The following is a 16,506-nucleotide window of genomic DNA, read 5'->3' as shown; positions in this document are numbered from 1 at the left end:
GCCAACTCACTGGGGGCAAATGCCCCCCATGACCCCCCTCTGGTGCCGCCACTGGACTGGGGCGGAGCCCCCGAAACCTCGCGATATTTTTAGACATTGCAGATGGCCACTGTTTTATCAAATCGCGGATACATACACAATAAAACTTCAACGCAGTTGCGGTTCGTAACGAAATATTTTGAGACAGCACGACATACGCAAATGTGGAAAGATTTGTAAAAGTCGCCAGCGAGCGAAGCGAGCCAAATTTTTTTTTGCCTTTTAAAATGATTTTGAAATTAAATTCTACTTATGTGATAGTAGCTAAGAAAATCAAGCCAAAGTAAACAGGCTTTTTACGGTAAATCTAGCCAACGCAAAGCTTTACTTAGGTTAGGACATAATATCGGGGGATATAACTAGCCCTTGGCTAACCCTTGGCTAAGGATTTTTTTGTCATGATTGCAACTATTATTGCATAAAATTTAGCAAGCTTATAATAGACGCCATCCACCTTTCTTCCCCTTCTTTATATTTTTCAAACCTCGGCAGCCGAGTCGTGTTATTACGTTCTTCTTTTTTTCTCGTCCCTTTTCTCTACATTCTGATTTTCCAATGAAGCGTTTGGTTCTACCTTCATCCTGTTCATTTCCTGTTTCTTTTTGCCTCTTTCTCCCATTTTCCCGCATTCTTGCCAGTGCCATTAAGTCATATCTTTTGATTTTATATCCCTCTCTTGCTAATCATGTTAGTATATTAGTATTTCAGGATATTTTGTACTTCCTCACGTGTACTTCTTTTCTTCCTTTTCCCGCTTTCCTTCAACTTTCCCTATTTATGTTAATTCTTTCTTTCCCCTTCTTTCTTTCCCTTTCTTTCTTTCTCCCTTTTCTCTTTTTCCCGTTTAGTTTTGTTTTATTTCCCGGTGAAATCTGCCGGGGGGGGGGGGGCAGCTTGTTACGCCACTGGGAATGTTTCGTTTAAGTGAGCACTGTCCATTTTTGTAAGGCTCGCAGAAATCGGTTTGCACAGAAATGCTCATATTCACGCTGTGAAACGAACTGACCGTGCTATACATTTCTCTTTTTTGTTGTTGCATTGTTAGTCAATGTAAATATAACAGATTCATTTTAAAATTAACTTTGTAGTTTCTAACAACTTTGCTACCTAAATTAACATTATAACCCTAGAGAAGCACAACTTTGCTACCAAAATTAACATTTTAACCCTAGAGAAGCACAACTTTAACCCTTCATGTGCTCGCTGAATATATTGAACATGAAACAAATCAATGTAAACATAAGTTCATTTCAGACATCCCCAGCATTTGTTTTTCTTAAAATTTGTTATTGAAAGAGGTTTACATTTTATAATTTTTCCACAATTTTCCCCAGGCGTGAGGAGGAATTAATTAATCAAGCCTTGGCCATTTCATGGGAACCACAGCTACAGGTAAACCAGATATCATTACGATGGTCTAGGTGTGCGATGATGTGGGGTGGGGCATTGGAGCTCCATAATTCTACGATGGTCTAGGTGTGCAATGATGTGGGGTGGGGCATTGGAGCTCGATATCATTACGATGGTCTAGGTGTGCAATGATGTGGGGTGGGGCATTGGAGCTCGATAATACTACGATGGTCTAGGTGTGCAATGATGCGGGGTGGGGCATTGGAGCTCGATATCTTTACGATGGTCTAGGTGTGCAATGATGTGGGGTGGGGCATTGGAGCTCGATAATACTACGATGGTCTAGGTGTGCAATGATGTGGGGTGGGGCATTGGAGCTCGATATCATTACGATGGTCTAGGTGTGCGATGATGTGGGGTGGGGCATTGGTGCTCGATAATACTACGATGGTCTAGGTGTACAATGATGTGGGGTGGGGCATTGGAGCTCGATATCATTACGATGGTCTAGGTGTGCAATGATGTGGGGTGGGGCATTGGAGCTCGATAATACTACGATGGTCTAGGTGTGCAATGACGTGGGGTGGGGCATTGGAGCTCGATATCATTACGATGGTCTAGGTGTGCAATGATGTGGGGTGGGGCATGTTATAAGAAAAAATTTAGGAGCAATTACATCTATTTCATTTATTTAGTTATTTCCTCTTTAAGGATATTCACAGCATGATTAAGAATATTCCAGAATGTCTCATATCTTTGTGAGGCATGCCTACACCTATTTTAAGTCTGAGGAAATTTGTTATTTCTGAATAGAGACTGCAACACAAAGAGATTCCAAGTAGTAGTGGAAATGAACAATGGGATTAGCTTTGTTGTTTACAGTACATTGTTAATTTCACTGAGGTCATTCAAGAGTCTTCTAAAATTAGACTGCTATAGAAATTGGCAGAATGTTCTTTTTGTAGACAATACTAGAAGCTTCCATAATAGTGAATACTAGAAGCTTCCAGAATAGTGAATAATTTGTATATAAGCTGGCAGTTTCTTCAAGGACATCATCACATCATATCAGATCAGAACTCATAGTTTCACGCCAGACATTATGTCAGAGCAAAGTTTATTTCCACCTGGAATATTTATCTTCTGTGGAATTATTTGCACGCCATCAATGAACTGTTTGCAGTTACTTTGAGAGAGAAATTCTCAGTTCTCATCGAGATCATCAAGCTGTTTTAATGAACGCTTTTCAACCCATGGATTGCTGAAATTGACTGTTAATCATCATCAACATCGTCTTCACGGACATTCAACTCGTTACAGTGACTCTTGTTATTTATTGTGCTTCAACATCTGTTTCATCATCGCCATCATTGTGAACTTTAATATAAGGAATTTTCGGCAGCCAACTTGGATTTTATCTGGATCATAACTTTTGATTATAATTATCACTTCAAGAGATGTAAGATATTTTGTTTTAATTTGGTTGATTTACATGTATTTCCTGTTAAAAAAAAAAGGAAATCAAATTCAAAACTAAATCTTCATTGATATTTGTTGCAGTATCGTAACAGGCATTGGAGCTCGATAATACTACGACGGTCTAGGTGTGCAATGATGTGGGGTGGGGCATTGGAGCTAGATATCATCACGATGGTCTAGGTGTGCAATGATGTGGGGTGGGGCATTGGAGCTCGATATCAACCCGATGGTCTAGGTGTGCAATGATGTGGGGTGGGGCATTGGAGCTCGATATCATCACGATGGTCTAGGTGTGCAATGATGTGGGGTGGGGCATTGGAGCTCGATAATACTGCGATGGTCTAGGTGTGCAATGATATGGGGTGGGGCATCGGAGCTCGATATCATCACGATGGTCTAGATGTACAATGATGTGGGGTGGGGCATTGGAGCTCGATAATACTACGACGGTCTAGGTGTGCAATGATGTGGGGTGGGGCATTGGAGCTCGATATCATCACGATGCTCTAGGTGTGCGATGATGTAGGGTGGGGCATTGGAGCTCGATATCATCACGATGGTCTAGGTGTGCGATGATGTGGGGTTGGGGCATTGGAGCTCGATATCATCACGATGGTCTAGGTGTGCGATGATGTGGGGTGGGGCATTGGAGCTAGATATCATCACGATGGTCTAGGTGTGCGATGATGTAGGGTGGGGCATTGGAGCTCGATATCATCACGATGGTCTAGGTGTGCGATGATGTGGGGTTGGGGCATTGGAGCTCGATATCATCACGATGGTCTAGGTGTGCAATGATGTGGGGTGGGGCATTGGAGCTCGATAATACTGCGATGGTCTAGGTGTGCAATGATGTGGGGTGGGGCATTGGGGCTCGATATCATCACGATGGTCTAGGTGTGCAATGATGTGGGGTGGGGCATTGGAGCTCGATAATACTACGACGGTCTAGGTGTGCAATGATGTGGGGTGGGGCATTGGAGCTCGATATCATCCCGATGCTCTAGGTGTGCGATGATGTAGGGTGGGGTATTGGAGCTCGATATCATCACGATGGTCTAGGTGTGCGATGATGTGGGGTTGGGGCATTGGAGCTAGATATCATTACGATGGTCTAGGTGTGCGATGATGTGGGGTGGGGCATTGGAGCTCGATATCATCACGATGGTCTAGGTGTGCAATGATGTGGGGTGGGGCATTGGAGCTCGATAATACTTCGATGGTCTAGGTGTGCAATGATGTGCGGTGGGGCATTGGAGCTCGATATCATCACGATGGTCTAGGTGTGCAATGATGTGGGGTGGGGCATTGGAGCTCGATATTATCACGATGGTGTAGGTGTGCAATGATGTGGGGTGGGGCATTGGAGCTCGATATCATCACGATGGTCTAGGTGTGCAATGATGTGGGGTGGGGCATCGAAGCTCGATAAAACTTCGATGGTTTAGGTGTGCAATGATGTGGGGTGGGGCATTGGAGCTCGATATCATCACGATGGTCTAGGTGTGCGATGATGTGAGGGTGCGGCATTGGAGCTCGATATCATCACGATGGTCTAGGTGTGCGATGATGTGGGGTGGGGCATTGGAGCTCGATATCATCACGATGGTCTAGATGTGCAATGATGTGGGGTGGGGCATCGAAGCTCGATAAAACTTCGATGGTTTAGGTGTGCAATGATGTGGGGTGGGGCATTGGAGCTCGATATCATCACGATGGTCTAGGTGTGCGATGATGTGAGGGTGCGGCATTGGAGCTCGATATCATCACGATGGTCTAGGTGTGCGATGGTGTGGGGGTGCGGCATTGGAGCTCGATATCATTACGATGGTCTTGGTGTGGGGCTTTTGGCGCTCAAGGGGTGTTTTGGGGGCAAGGAAACAAAATAAACAGGTCGAAGATATACTCAAACCAACCTTCCTAGCTAGTACCCACGTGCTTTTAATGACTAACGTCTATTTAATCAATACAACCTTTTCTAAGTTCTGCGCAAATAATTTTTACGAACTTTTCAAAAGTAAGATGTGATTACTCAAGCGGGAAAAATGCCGACATATCGTCATTTGCTTAAAGAGACGTATAACAATAAAAAAAAAAACCTTCATAATATCACACATATGTGACTCGTCATACCGAAATGAGAGACAACTCGGAATTTTTAAAATCCAAGTTTTGTAGTGATTATTGTTCTCCGTTTCTTTACCTTTAATTTGATATATCACTCGACCCTTAAGAGTAAATAATAGTGGAGATATTAGCCTTAGAATGCAAGAAGAATTGGGCTTTTGAAAATAAGAATCAAGAGAAAAACGCCTTCGAAGTTTGACTTCCGTTTTGAATCCGTTCCATGAAAAAATATATTTTGCCACCGCCGAGCTAACCGAAATGTCCTAGCAACCGCTTGCCAAAGAAGGCGAAACGATTGACCAATGAGGAGGCTGCATTTGGAACAATAGTGAACTTGCAGGTCACGCGCGACTGCAAGACGAAACAAAGTTAATGTTCTGGTTCGATATGTCAATCCACTGATCTTCTATACAGATCAGTGTAATAGCTCCATAGTTATACTGGGGTTTTATAATTATATTCGTGAAAGAAATAATTGTCATGATCTCCCTTTTTAATGAAATAAAAGGCAGGGAGAAAAGGTCGGACCTAAAACCAGTGAGGAGGGAGTATACCAATGATTTTCATTGTATCATCGTCTTGTTTATTAAATAATAATAACAATTTCATATACCGCAAATTGCCTCTATGCGGTTGTTTGAATGTCGATCGCGTTTACTCTCACATCTATCAAGCGAGTCATTATGACCTAAACTTTAACCGCATGTTCTAATAAAATGAACTATCCGTTGTAAAATAGTAAGATAAACCGTCAAAATATTTCAATTTGAACCTTATCTTTATACGAAAGGCTTGTGTGATCATGTTTTATGAATGCTTATGTTAGATTGAGGCAGTGAGAACAAAAAACGTGAATAATTTGCTCAATATCGTCTATTATCGATCTTTTTTTTTTTGGGGGGGGTGTATAATTATTTACAGCATTGGAATGATTCAAAATTAGTATGAAAAAAAATACAAAGATATATTAATGAAAAAAAAAGTTATAGTGATTCTAAAACTGATTCCGGAAAAAAACCCTGGCATAAACGTCTTAACTCTACAACAAAAAGAGCGAGGAGGTACCCTGAGTAAAATCCCGCCACAATTATTTCCAACAAAGGATATATAAGTGGAGTTAAGATTTTTTTTAAACTAACAAGTGCACACCTAGTTACCAAGAATGCATACAACATTCCACTTATTTGAATGCAGGATAAACCCCGGGCTTCCTATGTATAGTCAGGCACCTTGGACCACTCGGCCACGACACCTCCACGAATGCTGATTTTCGGATCGATATCAAGCACAAACAATATTTTGGTTGTGCCGTGGCCGAGTGGTCTAAGGCGCCTGGCTATACATAAAAAGTCCGGGGTTCGATCCCCGGCCGCGGCACCTATGCCTGTGAGCAAGGCATTTAATGTGCAATGCTATTTTATCCTGCTTTCAAATAAATGGAAATTCTATAGGCATTATTGGTAGCTTGGTGTGCACTTGTTTAAAAAATATATATATATTCTAACGCAGTAATACAGATATAGAATCAGAAGATTGTTGCAAATGCTTTGTGCAACAATGATGTATTTGTAAGATTGAATGATTAAAGAAAGAACAATAAAAGCTGTTCGATATTTTTTCGCATGTGTTCACTCTCAAACATATAAAGAGGATTTTAAAAAATAAGATGAGATAGAATAGGGGAGGGGGTTAGAGAGAGGAGACCGAATGACCTGAATAAAAAGAGCGAACGAAAAGGGGGAGAGAGGAAGAAAGGAAGAAATAAAACACAAGAAAGACGAAAGAAGTAGGTAAGAGAATACGAGAGAAGGAAAGAGAGAATAGATCTGGAAACAGTCGAATGGAACAACATGACAATGACTTTTATGAAATGTTTATTTCAATATGTGTATTTTAAATGACTGATATTTTCAATCAATGTCTTTATCCAAAAAAATGCACTAAACCTTCTGCATGGTCGTTTCGGCCATTTTTCATTGGTCGACGTTAGCTGTCTCAGACTTTCTATTTGTACAGTTATTTCTTTCGCTTTCTCTATCGTTCATTCAAACATGATAAAAATTGAGGGCAACAATGTCTTGATTATAAATAATTGGAAATAATGAAGCCCACCAAGCTTTCTACATGAATGTTGTTTCTTTTGTTAAAGATACTGCAGATCAATTAACTCACATTCACGAACAAACAATACTTTTAAGGTTTGTAAACCCTTTCTTTTGAAAATGTTCTCTCTTGAAAACGTCCCGATCACTTGCAAATGATGGAGAGAATCTTCAACATGTCCATGTTATGTTTAATGAAATTAATCCTCGCAAACAAACCGTGTTCCGAATACTTTGCGTCTCTGCATGACTTTTATTTCGCGATTATAACCAGGCTAATACTCTAAATCCGGTATCAATCTATCGCTAATACCCACGCCTGGTACTATTATCACCAAAAAATAACCCTTTAGAAGTTGTATCCCGTTTGTTAACTATTGTCAAGAAGCCCCCCTTTTGAATTTCAGAATACGTATTGAAATCGATGCTTTTGATCGTTCTTTTGAAGCTGAATCATTGAACCGATCGATCGATCGAGCTAGCGGCCGCCGCCAGCTGTACACGAGTTTAAATGAATAGCCAATCAACAATGGCATACGTTGCTAGGGGCGGAGCTTAGTATGAAGCGAAATTCGATCAAGTCGAACGTGCCAAGTATCAGAAATTTTCGAATTGACCGAAAAAAACACTCGCAGAAAAACTGCTTTTTTATCATATTCCCGTCATCAATTTCACTCATCTTTTTCACAGAGTAATTATGAAACATGGAAGAATCAGAAAATGAAAAAAAAAAAAAATCTTCACAATTTTGACTTTTTTATTTGTGTGTCGAATTCCAAGGAATTTTGATTTGCGACTTGTCTCTCATTTCGGTATGATCGATCACATATATCATCTCATAAAATGACTTCATTGTGTAATTATTTTTTTTAAATGCACTGTATAGCTTGTTGATAAAGGTTGTAAAGGTTGCAAATGATTTAACTAATTATAGACCATTGCAATTGCTTTCCTTCCTTTATTTGCAAAGATTCTTGAAAAAAATTATTCATGAACGTTTATATACATTTTTACAGATGAATCATTTTTTAACTGATGCTCAATTTGGTTTCAGAAAAAAAAATTCTCGACTTCAATAGCTGTTTCTTATTCATGTACTTATATTAAAAATAAACTTAAAAAGGATAATTTTTGCATTGGACTTTTTATGGACTTGTCAAGGGCATTTGACACCATTGACCATCATATACTGCTAAAAGAAACTTGATTCTTGTGGTGTCAGAGGTCTTGCCCTAAAATGGTTTGAAGAGTATCTATCTCACAGAAGTCAATATGTGATGGTCAATGGTGTCAAATCCTCAATACAGCATCTCGACTGTGGTGTCCTCAAGGATCTGTCTTGCTCCTTATATATATGTCAATGATATTATCAATTCTTCTTCTCTTCTTAAGTTTTCCCTATTTGTCGACGATACTTGTGCACATATGAGTAACAGTAACATAAAAACACTTGTCTTGTCGGTAAACAGGGAAATAGCAAAAGTCTCTACCTGGTTCAAAGCCAATGAATTATCTCTGAATGTAGTCAAAACAAACTATATTATATTTAGATCAAGGGGCAAGAGGGTGCCCCCATGACTTATCACATGTTATAATTGTTAATCTTGTAATTCTAAATTATAGAATGTCAAATTTCTTGGAGTTACTTTTAATGAGATCATAGATTGGAGGATACACATATCAGAATTCTTTAAATATTTATCTAAATATGTTGGTATCCTAGATAAATGGAAAATTCATATCACCTTCCAATGTTTTAAATATCCTTAATCTTGCCACATTTGAATTATTGTAACTATATTTGGGGTAATACTTACAAATCACGCCTTCTAAAACTACATATCTTACAGAAAAAATCAATCCGATTAATTACAAAGTCCCATATGCAAAGTGCAAGTTAAACTAATTTTAAAAAGAACAATATCTTGCCTTTACATGAACAAATTACTTTGAATACCTTATGCATACACTTAAAATTCAGATATTGTCATTGAACTATATTGCAATATATATGTTTTCACTCAATTCAAATGTTCATTCATATGCTACTCGACAAAAAAAAATAATGTTCATGTTCCTAAAGTGAGACTTTCTTCCTCTTTATATTCACTAGCTTTTATCGGTATAAAAAGTGGAATTAACTCCCAACTTCCCTATAAGATTGCCTCGTTTCAAAATATTATGGAGGGCCTACTGAATGGAAAATCTATATAAGTGCCAGAGTTTTGTGTGCATTATTGACAACGGGCTGAAACGTTAAATAAAAGAAAAAAAGATCAGGAACTTTGAGCTATTAAACTAAGATAATTTGTTTGGAAAACACTTGTGAGAGAGATTATCGAATCTAGATAGGTCATCCAAAATAACCTTGTTATTGGTCTGTCTACGTGCATGGAATAGGTTCATCAAATATGTCATGGGAAGACTCTATTAAAAATGATCAATACTTTGGCAGTTTCACTTGAAAAAAAGTTTGTATTCACCATGTCCTTCCCCATGTTCCCCTGTGCACTAACCTTCTTGTTTGTATTGTTACTCAATTTCTTTGTAGTTTTAGTAATTGAAATGATCATAATAATGGAATAATCAGCAGATATTCCAAAGTCAATATAAATTTGAATGATTGAAGTGATGGTCTTAACCATGACGATTTATTTTGTCTAATAAATAGTAATTAGTTTTATCGGATGGTTTAAACGTTAGATACTTGTGAAATTGTTGGCTATTCAGCAGTGGTAGAGTGTTGATAATTCTAATGAATTTATGATTTATTATCATTTACGCTGATATGCTCTTATGGCATATGGCAAGGAACAGAATCACACTTCGACATTTACTAATAAATGACTTTTGTGATTTGGGAGATCGTCAAATACTGACAATTAATATTTTTATAGCGTCTTTTCCACGAGTGCTTTAAGGTGTACTTGTGTTTGATTTTGTTTTAATCCTATCAGTAACACAAGGTGAACACGATTTGATGTTATAGGACTTTGGTTTGTTTGCCCTTTTAGACATGTTAGATAATTACAGAAGTTTACTAATTAGTGACAGCATTATAAGGCTAAATGAAACAAACTTAGACTGTGTTATAGAATATTGATGACATCATCATTTTGTTCTTGCCGTACACCGATAATTGCAAGAAACTAAATCACGCTTCAATATTCATCAATATAGAAACTATTCTGCTTTGAATGATCGTCATAGAATGTTATTTTGTATAGACCGACATGGGACTACAATTTCTCTAAAAACCAGTATGGGCATTGCATAGCTTGTATACTCTCAAATCTTGTAAGTAATGCATTGATTGTTTTTTTTTTGTTATCGCGTCATTTTATATATGATTTTCACTTGATCCAGTTAATAATATCTGAATTTAAAAAAAAAAGAAACTGTGTACGGTTTATTGCTTCTTTTGGATTGTCGAAGACAAAATCTTCTGAAAATGTATGTCCACGAAATGAAATTATTTTGTCAATTACTTTGAATATCAATGCTATGTGTTCAAATGTATGCTATGTTCAAACTTTCTGCTATTATCACCCATAGTACAATGATTGTTATTCAGAAATTCATGTGAACCAAGGGGAAATAAAAATGGTATGTCATGTCATAATTTTTCAGCCCGGAGTTGCAACGCCATTCAAGAATGAAAACAACAAATTCTGATTTCGATTGAATGCTTAAAGAACAAGTCCATCCCAACAAAAGTTGATTTGAATAAAAAAGAAAACTCCAACAAGCATAATAATGAAAATTTCATCAAATTCGGATGTAAAATATATATATTTTTTCAGTTTTGCCTTATTTCACAAAACAGTTATACGCACATCCTTTTCGGTATGCAAATGAGGGTACTGATGACGTCACCCACTCACTATTTATATGTATTTTATCACATACTTTAAAATGCCATAACTTTCTTACTTTACATCCGATTTTAACGATATTTTCAGCGTTATTCTTGTATGATTTTTCCCTATTGACTCAAATCAACACGTTTCTAAGGTTGACTTGAGCTTAAAGGAGAATGAAACTCTTGGAGCAAGTTAGCTTTTGTGAAAGCAGAAAAATCAAAGAATAAGATCAACAAAACTTTGAGTAAAATAGGACTAGCAATAAAAGAGTTATGAGCATTTGAATGTCGAGATCACTAATGCTATGGAGATCCTCCCATTGGCAATGCGACCAAGATCTGTGATGTCACACACGTACAACTCTCCCATTCGGACACTGAAAATATACCCCAAAACATCTCTTTTTGCTCATTCTAATCATATGACAAACGATTCATCAATGATATAATGTTGTAAAACCTCTGTACTTGTCATCTCATAAAGAAAACACCTAACCTTGTGATAGACTCTATAAAAGGGAGAATATAAGTGAAATAAGTACTAAAGTAATGAGGGAGTTGTACGTGTGTGATATCACATATCTTGGTCGCATTGCCGATGGGAGGATCTACATGGCACTAGTGATCTCAATATTCAAATGCTCATAACTTTCTTATTATTCATTCAATCTTCCTCAAACTTTCAACAATATGTTTCTTTGATTTTTCTCTTTGATATGGATTCAGCTAGTTTCAAGGGTTTCATTCTCCTTTAAACTGTTCTCCATAACCAGCTTTAATTTTGCCAAGTAGTATTCAAACAGATTATCATGTGTCAAGAGATGACGATTTAGAGAAACTCATCAACATTCATCAACACTCATCAACATGCGTGTGAGACGTTTCTAGGACAACTCCTACCTGATAACTCCTCCGGAGGACAAATCCCCCTGCAGGACAACTCCCCGAAGGGCATCTCGACTCATTTTACACTCTTAGAATAAATCAGTCAAATTTACTAGATCAGTTAGTTAGCTGGGTGAAAATGGTATGTCTAGTCATATTTCTGACGTATATTCTAGTCAGAAATATCTAATAAGATACGACTAGAAAATAGTCAAATTTGTCTAGAATTACCGTTGCACCAAGCTGACCCAATTAACGAGTCAGTTTGACTGATTTTTTTGTTGTTGAGAGTGTAGATTTCCCTCCCCCGGGGGATACTCGAAATATAAAATGATATCTATATGCAAATTGGACTACAACAACAATTGCATCCAGCTGACCCAATTAACGAGTTAGTTTGACTGATTTTTTGTTGAGAGCGTAGATCTCTCTCCCCCAGGGGGGGGGGGATACTCGAATTATAAAATGATACCTATGTGCAAATTTGACTGGAATAACAGTTGCACCCAGCTGACCCAACTAACTAGTAATTTTGACTGACTTTTTTGTTGAGAGCGTAGATTTCCCTCCCCGGGGGGGGGGGGGGGAGGATACTCGAATTATAAATGATATCCTATGTGCCGCATTAAAAACGAAAATCGGGGGCTCTAAAATTAACTTTGGTCTTAAAATGGGGGTCTCCGGAACTGCTCTAATACCAACGATTTCTAAAAATGCAGTGCTCTGGAACGGCATAAATTCTATGTTTCGGAGCGTTAGTAGCATAAATATGCATAAAACTTGACGTTTCTGCGCGATGATGATCCAATTAAATCAGCGGCCTCCGAACCGCCGTGCGGAGCTTTGGCTATCGTTGAACGCAGTTAACATGGTCAATGGTAATTTGCCAATGTACAGTGCTGAGTACATGTACTCGTTCCAGTGAACGAGAAACCACAAAATTAACTTGGGGTATCCGGAACGGCTTGTTATAATCACTCGGGTCGCGTTCGCGTTCGAAATCACTCGGGTTTTGGATTTTTGGCGATTTTTTTTTTATTTCGATGCGATTTTTTTTTCTAACGGTGTCTTCAATGGGACAAACACGCTGGGAAAATAAAATGAAATTCAAATTCTAGTTTCGTTTTAAGCCTGCTGCTTAACATAACAAACAAGCAAATCAGCCATGTGGCTCAACTATCCTAGAATACATCCAGACTTCTACTGTTTTTATACGAGGACTCCGAGTCGGAACTTGCCATATCTGCCACATCGATATAACATCGTCATTCCCATGTACGGACATGTATGCCTGCATGCAATGGCCCCAAGGCGGGACCCGGCCACGGTCGGACACGGCGTGCATCGGTAGCATGGAGCAAGGTAACGTGAGTCCAGCCGAGTTAGATCCCACGTTACAGTGCCAGTCAGTCTGCAGCTCGTCCGAAAGTATTTTATTCAGCGGTATGCATAGCCAGCCATCCGTGGTTTAATGCATATATACGTAATTAGACCAAAAGCTTCGGTCTCCAGTCTGTAATGTTCGTTGTTCCGCTGAACTCCATTAGCTCCACTCACCAATACAGAGACCGAAGTTCTAGCTCGATCTGTACAGGGACTCAATGGCCATATGTTTATGCATTAAGTTCCAATAAAACGGGAAAGTGAAGTTGCGCGACAGCCGAAGCAATTAGTTACTGTTTTTCCCCTTTTAAGTTTATTTTCTCTTTTTTTGGTGCATTTTAGGACAAAACGGAATAATAATATTTATTTGATACAGTTCTTTCCATATATTTTTATGAAATAAAGACAAAAATCGATGAGCGCCGTCTGGGGGATTTTGCATTGTTAACCCCGTCATGATGGTTGCACCATAGCGAGCCGTCTGTGTACGGGGAGAAATAAAAATGTTAAAAAACTCGAAACAGACGGCTGCCAGCTGTCTAATACGTAATGAGCTTTGAGGACGATCTTTCCGATAGGCGTTTTAAAATTCTGCTCTTAACTATTGTCCATTTCTCATAAAATTTGTCATATTTTATAGATAAAATGGCCATATCATGTTTTAAGTAACTGGAGAGTAACTGGAGACCTAAAAAATTCCCTACCTAAATTCTCGAAACATTGCATTAGGTGATGTGCTTAATTGATCTTCTTTGTGCTCGCGTGCCAAACGTATACGTTGAGCTGAACCGGGATCAGTCTCTCTCTCTGTCTCTCCTACCTTTCCGAAATTAAAACGGTCCTTCGATCGGACATAGTTATTTAGACGCAGGATAAATAACGCTCTGACAACCAAACTAACTTTTCGTCAGCATCAGTAAAAATGTGAATGGGCTTTTAAAAACTAATACTAAAACTGATCTAAAATTGATCTTAGATCGATTTTGAAATTGATTTTGGAAATCGATTTAAAATTAATTTTAAATTTTAAAATCGTAATTGTACCTGTTCTAATTAACCGATTTTAAAATCGGCTCCCGATTTTACCCGATTTTACCACAATCGGCGCGATCACCTGCCAATCTTCGATTATGCCCCTTGAAGGAAAAATCGGATATAAAATATCGGCGTAGATCTAGTAACAGTGCGTGATCGTTCAGAACATATATACATAAGATTTTTTTGAGGTGCTAGCTATTTAGAGGTCGCATTAATCAGGGAGAAAGACGCAGTATTATCTCTGACGATGTTTACGAGGATAGATATCTTCTCTTCAACCTCGTGGTGATAGCGGACGCCGCCGTGAAATTTTAAAGGTCGTATTATCGACGGACATCACTGCACTACTCTCTTACCTCCTTTATGATGATAGACACTTCTCTTCAACCTCGTGGTGATAGCGGACCCCGCTTCTTTTATATTTGTTCTTGGTTATCAAAAGTTAATTTCTGAAGATAGTAATAAATTGATTTGAAAACGTTACCTCCCCACAGCATTTTAATAACATGTTCCGAATCATCGCGCGTGCTTGCGACTTCTATTGCATTTTAATTGCACTTGCGCCTTTAAGATGATGCATTTTATCTAAGGCATTTGCTGGCTGAAAACGAAACTAGAATTTCAATTTCATTTTATTTGCCCAGCGTGTTTGTCCCATTGAAGACACCGTTAGAAAAAAAATCGCATCGAAATAAAAAAAAAATCGCCAAAAATCCAAAACCCGAGTGATTTCGAACGCGACCCGAGTGATTTCGAACGCGAACGCGACCCGAGTGATTATAATAAGCCTCCGGAACGGGGAAAAATATGAATTTCTATTAGTCAAGGATAGAAGAGGCATAACCTTGGTTTTTCATATATACAATATTTTTTTATGGTTTCTTGTCAATTCGAGGGAGCTGATTACGAATCTGAATGATGGCACTCGTATAAAGTTGAGCATTTTCCGCAAATTGGCAAAATCCAATATGGCCGCCAAAATATGCATATTACCCATGAAAATCATAAAATTGCCAGCAAATTGACTATAAAATGCATGTAATTGTGTTGCAGGAGTGAAATACTCTCTGAAAAAAAACTAACATTTTGACAACATATTTATTTCTTGATATTCAAAATGGCCGCCACAGACCACTGTATATATCATTATATATCATTCAGGTATTATGTACAATATGAATAGGGAAAATTAATTTTTCACAAAAGTTATCACTAAACTGCAAGTAATTGTTATCTATGGACGAAGTAATATATGAAAATCATCAATGCTAACATGATATATCATTTATTATGTCATGTATGGGAAAATTGTTGTATTTAATATTCAAAATAGCTGCCACTGGCCAAATTAGTATCATTTTTTATGGCAAAGGGGCCAACAAAATTCGCAAGAGTGAGCACTAAAATGCATAATATTAAGAAAAACGAGTGGAATACTGACTAAAAACATAACTGCTAACAAAATAGATTATTTTCATATGCCATGTATGTGATATATGCTGTATTTTGATATTCAAAATGGCCACCAAAGGTCCTAACCGTACTATGTACAATGATAAAGAGGACCAAAGAAATCACAAGAGTGAGCACTGAAATGCATTTATTTGTGATGAATAAATGGGATACTGTCTAAAAATATATTTTTAACGAAATATATCATTCAGGTAAAAGTTTGTGTTTAATACTGTATTTTGACTTTCAAAATCATGGCCGCCAAAGACATTGATTGTATTATATACAATGCGAACTAGGAAATAAATTGTCCAACGATTGAGCACCATAAATGCACTTAATTGTAATCTATGAGTTATTTGAAAACATGATTTTTAAATGAAATATAGCATTTCTCCTGCCATGTAAGTGATAAATACTGTATTTTGACATTCAAAATAGCTGATACAAGCCCTAACTAATGCGTATAGGGAATCTACTTTTTACAAGAGTGAGTATCATAAAATGCATGTAACTGTGATGTATGAGTAAAAATTTTGTCTTAAACATGATTTCTAAATAAATACCTCAAATATTGGTCATGGAGGTAATAAATGCTGTACTATGAAATTCAAAATGGCTACCATAGGTCCTAAAAGAATTATGTACATTGTAATTTGGGACATATAATTTTGACAGAATTTGGCTTTGCTTGACTATAAGTATTGCATATAATTGTGATGTAAGAGTGAAATATTGTCTGAAAGCATAATTTTTAACCAGATATATCATTTCATTTGCCAGGTAGGT

The 16,506-nt window shown here is 37.8% G+C and overlaps 1 protein-coding gene across 1 annotated transcript in view; it reads left to right on the top strand.

The window, feature by feature from the left end:
- Positions 1-10,190: 10,190 nt before the first annotated feature.
- LOC129283446 (scavenger receptor class B member 1-like) overlaps positions 10,191-16,506 on the top strand; it is a 50,280-nt gene continuing 43,964 nt past the window's right edge. Inside the window, exon 1 of the mRNA XM_064099477.1 lies at positions 10,191-10,394. The gene's annotated coding sequence lies outside the window, so the exon portion shown is untranslated. The remainder of the gene's footprint in view (positions 10,395-16,506) is intronic.

The sequence above is a fragment of the Lytechinus pictus genome, chromosome 5 (assembly GCF_037042905.1).
Source record: "Lytechinus pictus isolate F3 Inbred chromosome 5, Lp3.0, whole genome shotgun sequence".
NCBI classification, from domain to species: Eukaryota; Metazoa; Echinodermata; class Echinoidea; order Temnopleuroida; family Toxopneustidae; genus Lytechinus; species Lytechinus pictus.
Note: the sequence above shows the minus strand (reverse complement) of the source record. Positions and strands in the feature narration are given on the sequence as shown.